Below are 11,114 nucleotides of genomic sequence, written 5' to 3'. Positions count from 1 at the left end.
TTTCTAGTTGTGTGGATGCGTTAAGGCATCCACACTATTGTTTTCCTGTTTCTCTTTATTCTTTATACTTTATTATTGTGTGGATGCTTTAAGGCATCCACACTATTGAGTTCGTGTTTCTCTTTATTCTTTATACTTTATTATTATTCCAGTTGCTTCCGTACGTTTTTTGGCACTTAACTACTTCCACAATTTTCAGCCGATTTTCACCGTTCAAATTTTAAACTATTCTTCTATTTCTGCTAATGATCGCTATGACTTTTGCTATTTTTTGCTATTATACTTTTTAAAATATTAAGCTTTTTTCCTTTAATTTGTCCCATTGAAATGAATGGAAAACTTCCGCAATTCTGCTAAAACTTGCTTGTTTTTGAAACTTAACTACTTCCTCATACTTTCACCTAGAACAACCATTCGAACTTTAAAATGTTCACAAAATATTGAGCTATTCATGTATGATTCAGCTTTTTCATATCTGTTACCGTTTTCATCTTATCCCTCTTTAAGTTTTGAGTTGCAAAATTGTGATTTTTCACAAAATACATGGGTTGTTATGGTTGCTATGCAGTTGGTTCTAAGTGAGCTGCTGTACCTTTGGCAATTTTCTCTTCATGTCCGAACAACTTCTTGCTACTTGCTCAATTTTCACTCAACTTCCACAAATTATACATCAAAACGTAGGTATTTTTGCTGGCTTTCAGAAAATGTCACTATCATTGTTGTGGGATTTATAGAATTTTGGCAAATCTCCTCAGACCAACACAAAGTCTCAAAGCTCTCCATAGAAAGTCAATGGAGAGTTTGTTCAAAATCACCGCTGGATTTCTGTAATGAGAGGCATATTCGAATCGTCATATCTCCTTAACGAAGCGAAGTTAAGACATGAGGCTTGTGCCAATATATCTTCAGACTCTCCTGACGCTCACAATTCAAGAATTTTTTTCTCACCTATTACCATTTGGCCATGAATTACGTTTGTTTGAGGGTAGGAAATTCGTCCTTCGCTCAGATTTCTTCAGATTTCAAACTCTGGAAATGAGCCACTTTTTTCTCTCGTCATATCTTTTTGATAGATTTCCACAAAGACCTGAAAATTTCCATGGTTGTTCACCAAAGCCTGCTGTCTCTTACGGTGAAAGAATGATATCAATACTCCAAATAGATTTAGAGTTAGAAAGCGTTGTTTGAGGGCAAGTCAAGGCAGTTTTCGCTTAGCCTCTACTCAGTTATGGTGCATTACAAGTCAAATATCTTTAATAATTCATATTTTAATGATAAATTGTCAACACTTGAAGATTCCCCCATCTCTTCTGAACAAAACGGTGTAAGAATGACCATTCTAGCCCCTACGGTTAGGAAATTATGGCCATTTGTTTGGACGGTAGTCGTCACAATTAGAAATAGACTGCAAAAATTCCTTTCTCTCTGCTGCGTGTGTAAAAACGGCTGCACCTGTTTTGGCGGGAAAATGTACACAGCATCTCTGATTGGTGGATTCAAATCCAGCAGCTCCCAGGCTGCTTGACAGATCTACAAAGTTGCTTCTCTCTCTTTCTGTGTGTGTTATAGTATTTCTAAATCATAGTATTTCTGCTTTTCATAGTATTTCTGCTTAATATAGTATTTCTGCTAAATTATAGTATTTCTGCGTTTTATAAGATTTGTGCTTAAAATAGTATTTGTGCTTAATATAGTATTTCTGCTAAATTATAGTATTTCTGCTAAATTATAGTATTTCTGCTTTTTATAGTATTTGTGCTTAATATAGTATTTCTGCTTTTTATACTATTTCTGCTTTTTATAGTATTTTTGCTTTTTATAGTATTTGTGCTTAATATAGTATTTCTGCTAAATTATAGTATTTCTGCTTTTTATAGTATTTCTGCTTTTTATAGTATTTCTGCTAAATTATAGTATTTCTGCTTTTTATAGTATTTCTGCTAAATTATAGTATTTCTTCTTTTTATAGTATTTCTGCTTAATATAGTATTTCTGCTAAATTATAGTATTTCTGCTTTTTATAGTATTTCTGCTAAATTATAGTATTTCTGCTTAATTATAGTATTTCTTCTTTTTATAGTAATTCTGCTTTTTATAGTATTTCTGCTTAATATAATATTTCTGCTTAATATAATATTTCTGCTAAATTATAGTACTTCTGCTTTTTATAGTGCTTCTGCTTAATATAGTATTTCTGCTAAATTATAGTATTTCTGCTAAATTATAGTATTTCTGTTTTTAATAGTATTTCTGCTTTTTATAGTATTTCTGCTTTTTATAGGATTTCTGCTTTTTATAGGATTTTTACTTAATATAGTATTTCTGGTAAATTATAGTATTTCTGCTTTTTATAGTATTTGTGCTTAATATAATATTTCTGCTAAATTATAGTATTTCTGCTTTTTATAGTATTTCTGCTTTTTATAGTATTTCTGCTTTTAATAGTATTTCTGCTAAATTATAGTATTTCTGCTTTTTATAGGATTTGTGCTTAATATAGTATTTCTGCTAAATTATAGTATTTCTGCTTTTTATAGGATTTGTGCTTAATATAGTATTTGTGCTTAATATAGTATTTCTGCTAAATTATAGTATTTCTGCTTTTTATAGGATTTGTGCTTAATATAGTATTTCTGCTTTTTATAGTATTTCTGCTTTTAATAGTATTTCTGCTAAATTATAGTATTTCTGCTTTTTATAGGATTTGTGCTTAATATAGTATTTCTGCTAAATTATAGTATTTCTGCTTTTTATAGTATTTGTGCTTAATATAGTATTTCTGCTAAATTATAGTATTTCTGCTAAATTATAGTATTTCTGCTAAATTATAATATTTCTGCTTTTTATAGTATTTCTGCTTTTTATAGGATTTCTGCTTTTTATAGGATTTTTACTTAATATAGTATTTCTGGTAAATTATAGTATTTCTGCTTTTTATAGTATTTGTGCTTAATATAATATTTCTGCTAAATTATAGTATTTCTGCTTTTTATAGTATTTCTGCTTTTAATAGTATTTCTGCTAAATTATAGTATTTCTGCTTTTTATAGGATTTGTGCTTAATATAGTATTTCTGCTAAATTATAGTATTTCTGCTTTTTATAGGATTTGTGCTTAATATAGTATTTGTGCTTAATATAGTATTTCTGCTAAATTATAGTATTTCTTCTAAATTATAGTATTTCTGCTAAATTATAATATTTCTGCTTTTTATAGTATTTCTGCTTTTTATAGTATTTGTGCTTAATATAGTATTTGTGCTTAATGTAGTATTTCTGCTAAATTATAGTATTTCTGCTTTTTATAGGATTTGTGCTTAATATAGTATTTGTGCTTAATATAGTATTTCTGCTAAATTATAGTATTTCTGCTAAATTATAGTATTTCTGCTAAATTATAATATTTCTGCTTTTTATAGTATTTCTGCTTTTTATAGTATTTGTGCTTAATATAGTATTTGTGCTTAATGTAGTATTTCTGCTAAATTATAGTATTTCTGCTTTTTATAGGATTTGTGCTTAATATATGTCAGGGTTCTTCGTCTGAGCAACCCAGGATCCATGAGCAGTTATGGACTAGTTATATCTTATGTATTTTTGGTGTTGCTTCCCCTTTTGCTCTATGCTTGTACATATGTGGAGAAGCTTGTTAAATTCCCCTGGCTGGTGGACTCCCTCAATCCAGTTGTCCTGGACTTCCTGCTTTCCACCCTCCACCTCCACTCTCCTCCTCAGGCTGCTCACCGGCCCGGACCGCTGGTGGATTCACAGCCTGAGATGCCGGCCCTGACGTCTACACGGAAACGACGTTCGCTCCACCGGCTTTCCTCACCGCAGCCTAATCCACGAACTTCTCAAGAGTCGGCTGTGGTGAGTAGTACGGACAATTTTCCATTTCCCTCCCCATCTGGTTTTGTGTCTGCAGTGGACGAGCCGACAGCGCAGGTAACATCACCTCGGTCAGAGGTCTCCACACTACTCGCTGCTTCAACATCTGCAGCTGTGGCACCGCCGTCATCTCATCCGCCTGCAGTCACCCTTCTGCCATCTTCTTCACCGGCTGCTACGTCGCCACCCGGACCTGCCCTGCCCGAGCAGGAGCTTGGCGAGCCGGAGGATCTCGCACTGCCCGAGCAGGAGCTCGGCGAGCAGGAGGAGCTCGCACTGCCCGAGCAGGAGCTCGGCGAGCCGGTGGAGCTCGCACTGCCCGAGCAGAAGCTCGGCGAGCCAGTGGAGCTCGCACTGCCCGAGCAGTTGCTCGGCGAGCCGGTGGAGCCAGCGCCGCTGCCGGAGGAGCTCAGCGAGCCGGTGGAGCCAGCGCTGCTGCTGGAGGAGCTCAGCGAGCCGGTGGAGCCAGCGCCGCTGCCCGGCGAGCAGGAGAAGCCAGCGCCGCTGCCAAAGGAGCCTGCGCCGCTGCTCGGCGAGCAGGAGAAGCCAGCGCCGCTGCTCGGCGAGCAGGTGGAGCCCGCGCCGGAGCTCGGCGAGCAGGTGGAGCCCGCGCCGGAGCTCGGCGAGCGAGTGGAGCCCGCGCCCTAGCCGGGGGACCTCGGCGAGCGGGAGGAGCCCGCGCCGCAGCCGGGGGAGATCGGCGAGCGGGATGCGCCGCTGCGGGATGCGCGGTCTGACTTTGGGACTGTGACCTGGGAGGGTTTGTTGTTTGTTGTTTTTGCTTGTTTTGGTTCTGGCTACTTAAGAGAGTCTTGGAGCTCCCACCGACGCGGGATCATTGCGTGAGACTCCACGTCAGTCATCCAGTTGTGCTTGGTTAGTGTGTGTGTATATGCCCGCGATTGTATGTGTCCTGACGGCTGCTTCTATTGTGTCCAGAGGAGAGGGGTGGAGTGCCAGACAGCAGCCAGCACGGGGAGTGCTGAGACACGGGAGCGGAGAGCACAAACAGTGGGAGAAGACACAACACGGGAGTCTGGGGAAAGCACGGGAATTTGTTGTTATTTCCACACACTGTAAATAAACGCACTGTTTATACACAGAGCACTGCGCCTGGGTCCTTCTTCCCCACACCCCCGTGACAATATAGTATTTGTGCTAAATTATAGTATTTCTGTAAAATTATAGTATTTCTGCTTTTTATAGTATTTCTGCTTAATCATACTATTTCTATATATTACTGCCAGGTCCCCAGGCAGCCAATCCTCTGTGAGGACTGAGACACTTAGCCCTGAAATTTACATATCAGGGCCTGCACGGCTTCCCAGCCAGCCAATCATATCTGAGGTCTGCCGTTTCTTCTCTCGTCATATCTCAGCACGCCTCTCACCGCGATCTAATTCTGACTGCTCATGACCCTGTCTTCCAGGCGCCCGCTCTCTTTCCCAGTGGCGCAGTTGGTAATGACACGGGTCTTTAACCAAAAGGTCGTGGGTTCAATCCCACATTGGTCAACATGTTTTTTTCCCTACAAATTAATACACTAACACAACCCAGTAATTCATATTCATCATTTATTACAATTCTGCAAACTTTTTTATGATTTTACCAGCTTTTCTAATATGGACCTCACATTCTTGTTAACACTCTATGGCACAAATACTGTTCCCTTTAGGCTCTGTGTATGTGTGTGTGTATCAATATTTCTCCCATTTTAAAGTATTACTCCTCCATAATTGTATTTCTGTTAAATCAAAGTACTTTTACTACATCTTAGTACTTAGTACTGGTAGTAGTACTGCTCAATCATAGTATTTCTGCTAAATCATAGTATTTTTGCCAAATCATGGTTTTTGTGCCAAATCATAACATTTGTGTTATGTTATAGTATTACTACTAAGTGGAGGAATTTCTGTCATGTTACAGTATATGTGTTGATTACAGTATTTCTGCTAAATCATATTATTTCTACTATATTATATTTCTCTTTCTAAATATAGCATTTCTGCTATATAATTGTATTTCTGCTATGTTATAATATTTGTGCTAAACCAGAGTATTTGTGCTGAAACATAGTATTTCTGCCAAATGATAGTATTTCTGTCAAATTATAGTATTTGTGCTAAAACATAGTATTAATTTAAAATTACAATATTCATATTTGATCACAGTTTCTCTGGTAAATCACAGTATTTCTGCTATGTTGTACTATTTTTCTAAATCATAGTGTTTCTGTAATGTTTAAGTATTTTTGGCTAAATGTATTCTTTCTGTTATCTTATACTATTTCTCCTAAATTCTTGTATATTTGAGAAGTTATCATGTTTCTGGTAAGTTACAATATTTCTGCTAACTTCTGCTATGCTATTGTATTTCTGCCAAGTATTATGTTTCCTCTAAGATATTGCAGTTCTGCTAAGTTATTACTTTTTAGCAAAGTTCCTTTGCTTCTGCAAAGTTTTTACAATTTCTGCAACATTTCAGCTTTTTCAGCTAGTTTTTGCAGACAGCTTCAGCTTTAAAGCATCCACACTGCATTTTCGCAGGAAATGCAAATTTTTCTAGTTCTTTATTATTATTGTGTGGATGCTTTAAGGCATCCACACTATTGTTTTCCTGTTTCTCTTTATTGTGTGGATGCCTGAAAGGGCATCCACACTATTGAGATCCTGTTTCTCTTTCTTCTTTATTCTACTTTATTCTAGTTGCTTCCGTACGTTTTTTGGCGCTTAACTACTCCCTCAGTTTTCAGCCAATTTTCTCAGTTCAAACTCTAAACTGTTCTGCTATTTCTGCTAATGTGTGCTATATCTTTTGGTGTTTATTACTATTATACTTTTTAAAATATTACACTTTTTTCCTTTAATTTGTCCCATTGAAATGAATGGGAAACTTCCACAATTCTGCTAAAACTTGCTTGTTTTTGAAACTTAACTACATGCTCATACTTTCACGTAGAAACTCCATTCAAACTTTAAAACGTTCTCAAATGATTGGGCTATTCCTGTGTGATTCAGCTTTTTCATATCTGTTACCGTTTTCATTTAATGCCTCTTTAAGTTTTCAGTTGCAGATTTTTGATTTTTCAGAAAATACATGCGTTGCTATGGTTGCTATGCAATTAACTCAGAGTGAGCACTGGTGCGTTCTGAATTTTCTCTTCATGTCTGAACAACTTCTTGCTACTCACTCAATTTCCACTCATCCCCCACAAATTATACATCAAAACGTAGGTATTTTTGCTGGCTTTAAGACAGTGTCACTATAATTATCGTGCGAGTTACAGTTTTTTTACAATTTGCCTCGAAGTGACACGAAGTCTAAAAACTCCCCATTCAAAGTCTATGGGGAGGTTGTGAAACTCAGAGCTGAAATACTGAAACTGAAGGCATTTTCAAATCGTCATATCTCCTTAACGAAGCAAAGTTAAGACATGAGGCTTGTGCCAATTCATCTTCAGACACTGCTGACACTCACAGTCGAAGCAGTTTTTACAGTCATCTTACCGTTGAGCCATAAATTACGTTTGTTTGAGGGGTGGAAATCTGTCCTCCTCTCAGTTTTCAAACTCCGAAAATGAAGCCGTTTCTTCTCTCGTCATATCTCCGCGACGGAAGTACAAAGAGCTATGTAAATCGCAGTCAAAGTTCAGCAAAGTCCGCTGATTGACCCAGTGTAAGGATTATGTTTCTAGTCCACCTAGTTTTTGAGTTACACGACGTTTTGTAACTCCAAAAAACTGCGTTTTTCGCCTCTTACCGCGATCTAATTCTGACTGCTCATCAGCCTGTTTTCCATGCGCCCGCTCTCTTTGCCAGTGGCGCAGTTGGTAATGACACGGGTTTGAAGCCCAAAGGTCGTGTGTTCAATTCCACCTTATCCACATGTTTTTTTCACTACAAATTAATACACTATCACAGACCAGTAATTCATATTGATCATTTATTACAATTCTGCAAAGTTTTATGATTTTGGCAGCTTTCCTAATATGGACCTCAGATTCTTGTTAACGCTCCATGGCAGAAATACATACAAGTACACAGCCTGATAAAGCAGACAGAAGAAGTACCTCTGATTGGTTCAGCATTTTCACCTCCTATCAGCACAAATCTCAGCTGTTTTCAGAAAAAACTCTTTTGAGCAGAAATTCTGCTGATTGAACTCTTTTGAGCAGAAATTCTGCTGATTGAACTCTTTTCAGCAGAATTTTAAATTTTTTCACCACTTTTGAGCACAAATCCCAGCTTTTTTTAGCTGTTTTCAGCAAAAACCTCTTTTCAGCAGAAATTCTGCTGATTGAACTGTTTTCAGTAGAAATTCTGTTGATTGAACTCTTTTCAGTAGAAATTCTGCTGATTGAACTCTTTTCAGTAGAAATTCTGCTGATTGAACTCTTTTCAGCAGAATTTTACATTTTTTCACCTCTTTTCAGCACAAATCCCAGCTTTTTCAGCTTTTTTCAGCAAAAACCTCTTTTCAGCAGAATTCTGCTCATTCACCTTTTTTCAGCAGAAATTCTGCTGATTGAACTCTTTTCAGCAGAAATTCTTCTGATTCACCTCTTTTCAGCAAAATTTTCAGCCTTTTCACCTCTTATCAGCACAAATCTCAGCTGTTTTCAGAAAAAACTCTTTTCAGAAGAAATTCTACTCATTCACCTCTTTTAAGCGCAATGTTCTGCTTCTCTCCATCTTTTCAGCCCAAATTCTACTCATTCAACTCTTTTCAGCAAAATTTTCAGCCTTTTCACCTCTTATCAGCACAAATCTCAGCTGTTTTCAGAAAAAACTCTTTTGAGCACAAATTCTGCTGATTCATCTCTTTTCAGCAAAATTTTACATTTTTTCACCACTTTTCAGCACAAATCCCAGCTTTTTCAGCTGTTTTCAGCAAAAACCTCTTGTCAGCAGAATTCTACTCATTCACCTCTTTTCAGCAGAAATTCTGCTCATTCACCTCTTTTCAGCGCAATTTTTTGCTTCTTTCCATCTTTTCTGCAGAAATTCTGCTCATTCAACTCTTTTCAGCAAAATTTTCAGCCTTTTCACCTCTTATCAGCACAAATCTCAGCTGTTTTCAGAAAAAACTCTTTTGAGCACAAATTCTGCTGATTCATCTCTTTTCAGCAGAAATTCTTCTGATTCACCTCTTTTCTGTAAAGTTTTCAGACTTTTCACCCCTTAACAGCACAAATCCCAGCTTTTTCAGCTGTTTTCAGCAAAAACCTCTTTTTAGCAGAATTCTGCTCATTCAGCTTTTTTCAGCAGAAATTCTGCTGATTGAACTCTTTTCAGCAGAATTTTCACCTCTTTTCAGCACAAATCTCAGCTGTTTTCAGAAAAAACTCTTTTGAGCAGAAATTCTGCTCATTCAACTCTTTTCAACAAAATTTTCAGCCTTTTCACCTCTTATCGGCACAAATCTCAGCTGTTTTCAGAAAAAACTCTTTTGAGCAGAAATTCTGTTGATTCATCTCTTTTTAGCAGAAATTCTGCTGATTCATCTCTTTTCAGTGCAACTTTCTGCTTCTTTCCATCTTTTCTGCAGAAATTCTGCTCATTCACCTCTTTTCAGCGCAACTTTCTGCTTCTTTACCTCTTTTCAGCAGAAATTCTGCTCATTCACCTCTTTTCTGCAAGGTTTTCAGCCTTTTCACCTCTTCTCAGCACAATTCTCAGCAGCTTCTGCTCATTTCAACAGAATTGTCAGTCTCACCACCTCTTTTTTTCTGAGAATAAGTTTGGCTCAGTGAGATGACTAGCCGCCTTGAGACCGAAAGGGCCAAGTTCGAATCCTACTCAGTGCAACACTTTTTTTCTGCTTTTTTCTGCAGACATCTTCAGCGTTAAGGCATCCACAAAGCATTTTCGCAGGAAATGCAAATTTTTCTAGTTATTATTATTATTCTAGTTGCCACTTTTTTCCCCGTTTTTTGGCACTTAACTACTTCCACAATTTTCAGCCGATTTTCACCATTCAAATTTTAAACTATTCTGCTATTTCTGCTAATGATCGCTATGACTTTTGCTATTTTTTGCTATTATACTTTTTTAAATATTAAGCTTTTTTCCTTTAATTTGTCCCATTGAAATGAATGGAAAACTTCAGAAATTCTGCTAAAACTTGCTTGTTTTTGAAACTTAACTACTTCCTCATACTTTCACCTAGAACAACCATTCAAACTTTAGAATGTTCACAAATTATTGCGCTATTCATGTATGATTCAGCTTTTTCATATCTGTTACCATTTTCATCTTATCCCTCTTCAAGTTTTGAGTTTCATCTTTGTGATTTTTCACAAAATACATGGGTTGTTATGGTTGCTATGCAGTTGGTTCTAAGTGAGCCACAGTACCTTTGGCAATTTTCTCTTCATGTCCGAACAACTTCTTGCTACTTGCTCAATTTTCACTCAACTTCCACAAATTATACATCAAAACGTAGGTATTTTTGCTGGCTTTCAGAAAATGTCACTATCATTGCTGTGGAATTTATAGAATTTTGGCAAATCTCCTCAGACCAACACAAAGTCGGAAAACTCTCCATAGAAAGTCAATGGAGAGTTTGTTCAAAATCACCGCTTGATTTCTGTAATGAGAGGCATATTCGAATCGTCATATCTCCTTAACGAAGCGACGTTAAGACATGAGGCTTGTGCCAATATATCTTCAGACACTCCTGACGCTCACAATTCAAGAATTATTTTCTCACCTATTACCGTTCTGAGATGAGTTAGACTTGTTTGAAGGTAGGAAATTCGTCCTTCGCTCAGATTTCTTCAGATTTCAAACTCTGGAAATGAACCACTTTTTTCTCTCGTCATATCTTTTTAATGGATTTCCACAGAGACCTGAAAATTTCCATGACTGTTCACCAATGCCTGCTGTCTCTTACGGTGAAAGAATGATATCGATACTCCAAATAGATTTAGAGTTAGAAAGCGTTGTTTGAGGGCAAGTCAAGGCAGTTTTTGCTTCGCCTCTACTCAGTTATGGTGCATTATAAGTCAAATATCTTTATTAATTCATATTTTAATGATAAATTGTCAACACTTTAAGATTCCCCCATCTCTTCTGAACAAAACGGTGTAAGAATGACCGTTCTAGCCCCTACGGTTAGGAAATTATGGTCATTTGTTTGAGTTTAGTCCTCACTATGAGAAATAGACTGCAAAAATCCTGTCTCTCTGCTGTGTGTGTAAAAACGGCTGCACCTGTTTTGGCGGGA

The 11,114-nt window shown here is 37.1% G+C and overlaps 1 pseudogene; it reads left to right on the top strand.

The window, feature by feature from the left end:
- Window positions 1-3,560: 3,560 nt before the first annotated feature.
- LOC148094744 (uncharacterized) lies at window positions 3,561-4,733 on the top strand (annotated as a pseudogene).
- Window positions 4,734-11,114: the final 6,381 nt, after the last annotated feature.

This window comes from Neolamprologus brichardi, unplaced genomic scaffold (assembly GCF_056152115.1).
Source record: "Neolamprologus brichardi isolate AB-2024 unplaced genomic scaffold, ASM5615211v1 NODE_ptg000031l+_length_7269946_cov_1, whole genome shotgun sequence".
In the NCBI taxonomy this organism is placed as follows: Eukaryota; Metazoa; Chordata; class Actinopteri; order Cichliformes; family Cichlidae; genus Neolamprologus; species Neolamprologus brichardi.
The sequence above is the reverse complement of the archived record's forward strand: the minus strand, read 5'-3'. Positions and strand labels throughout refer to the sequence as shown.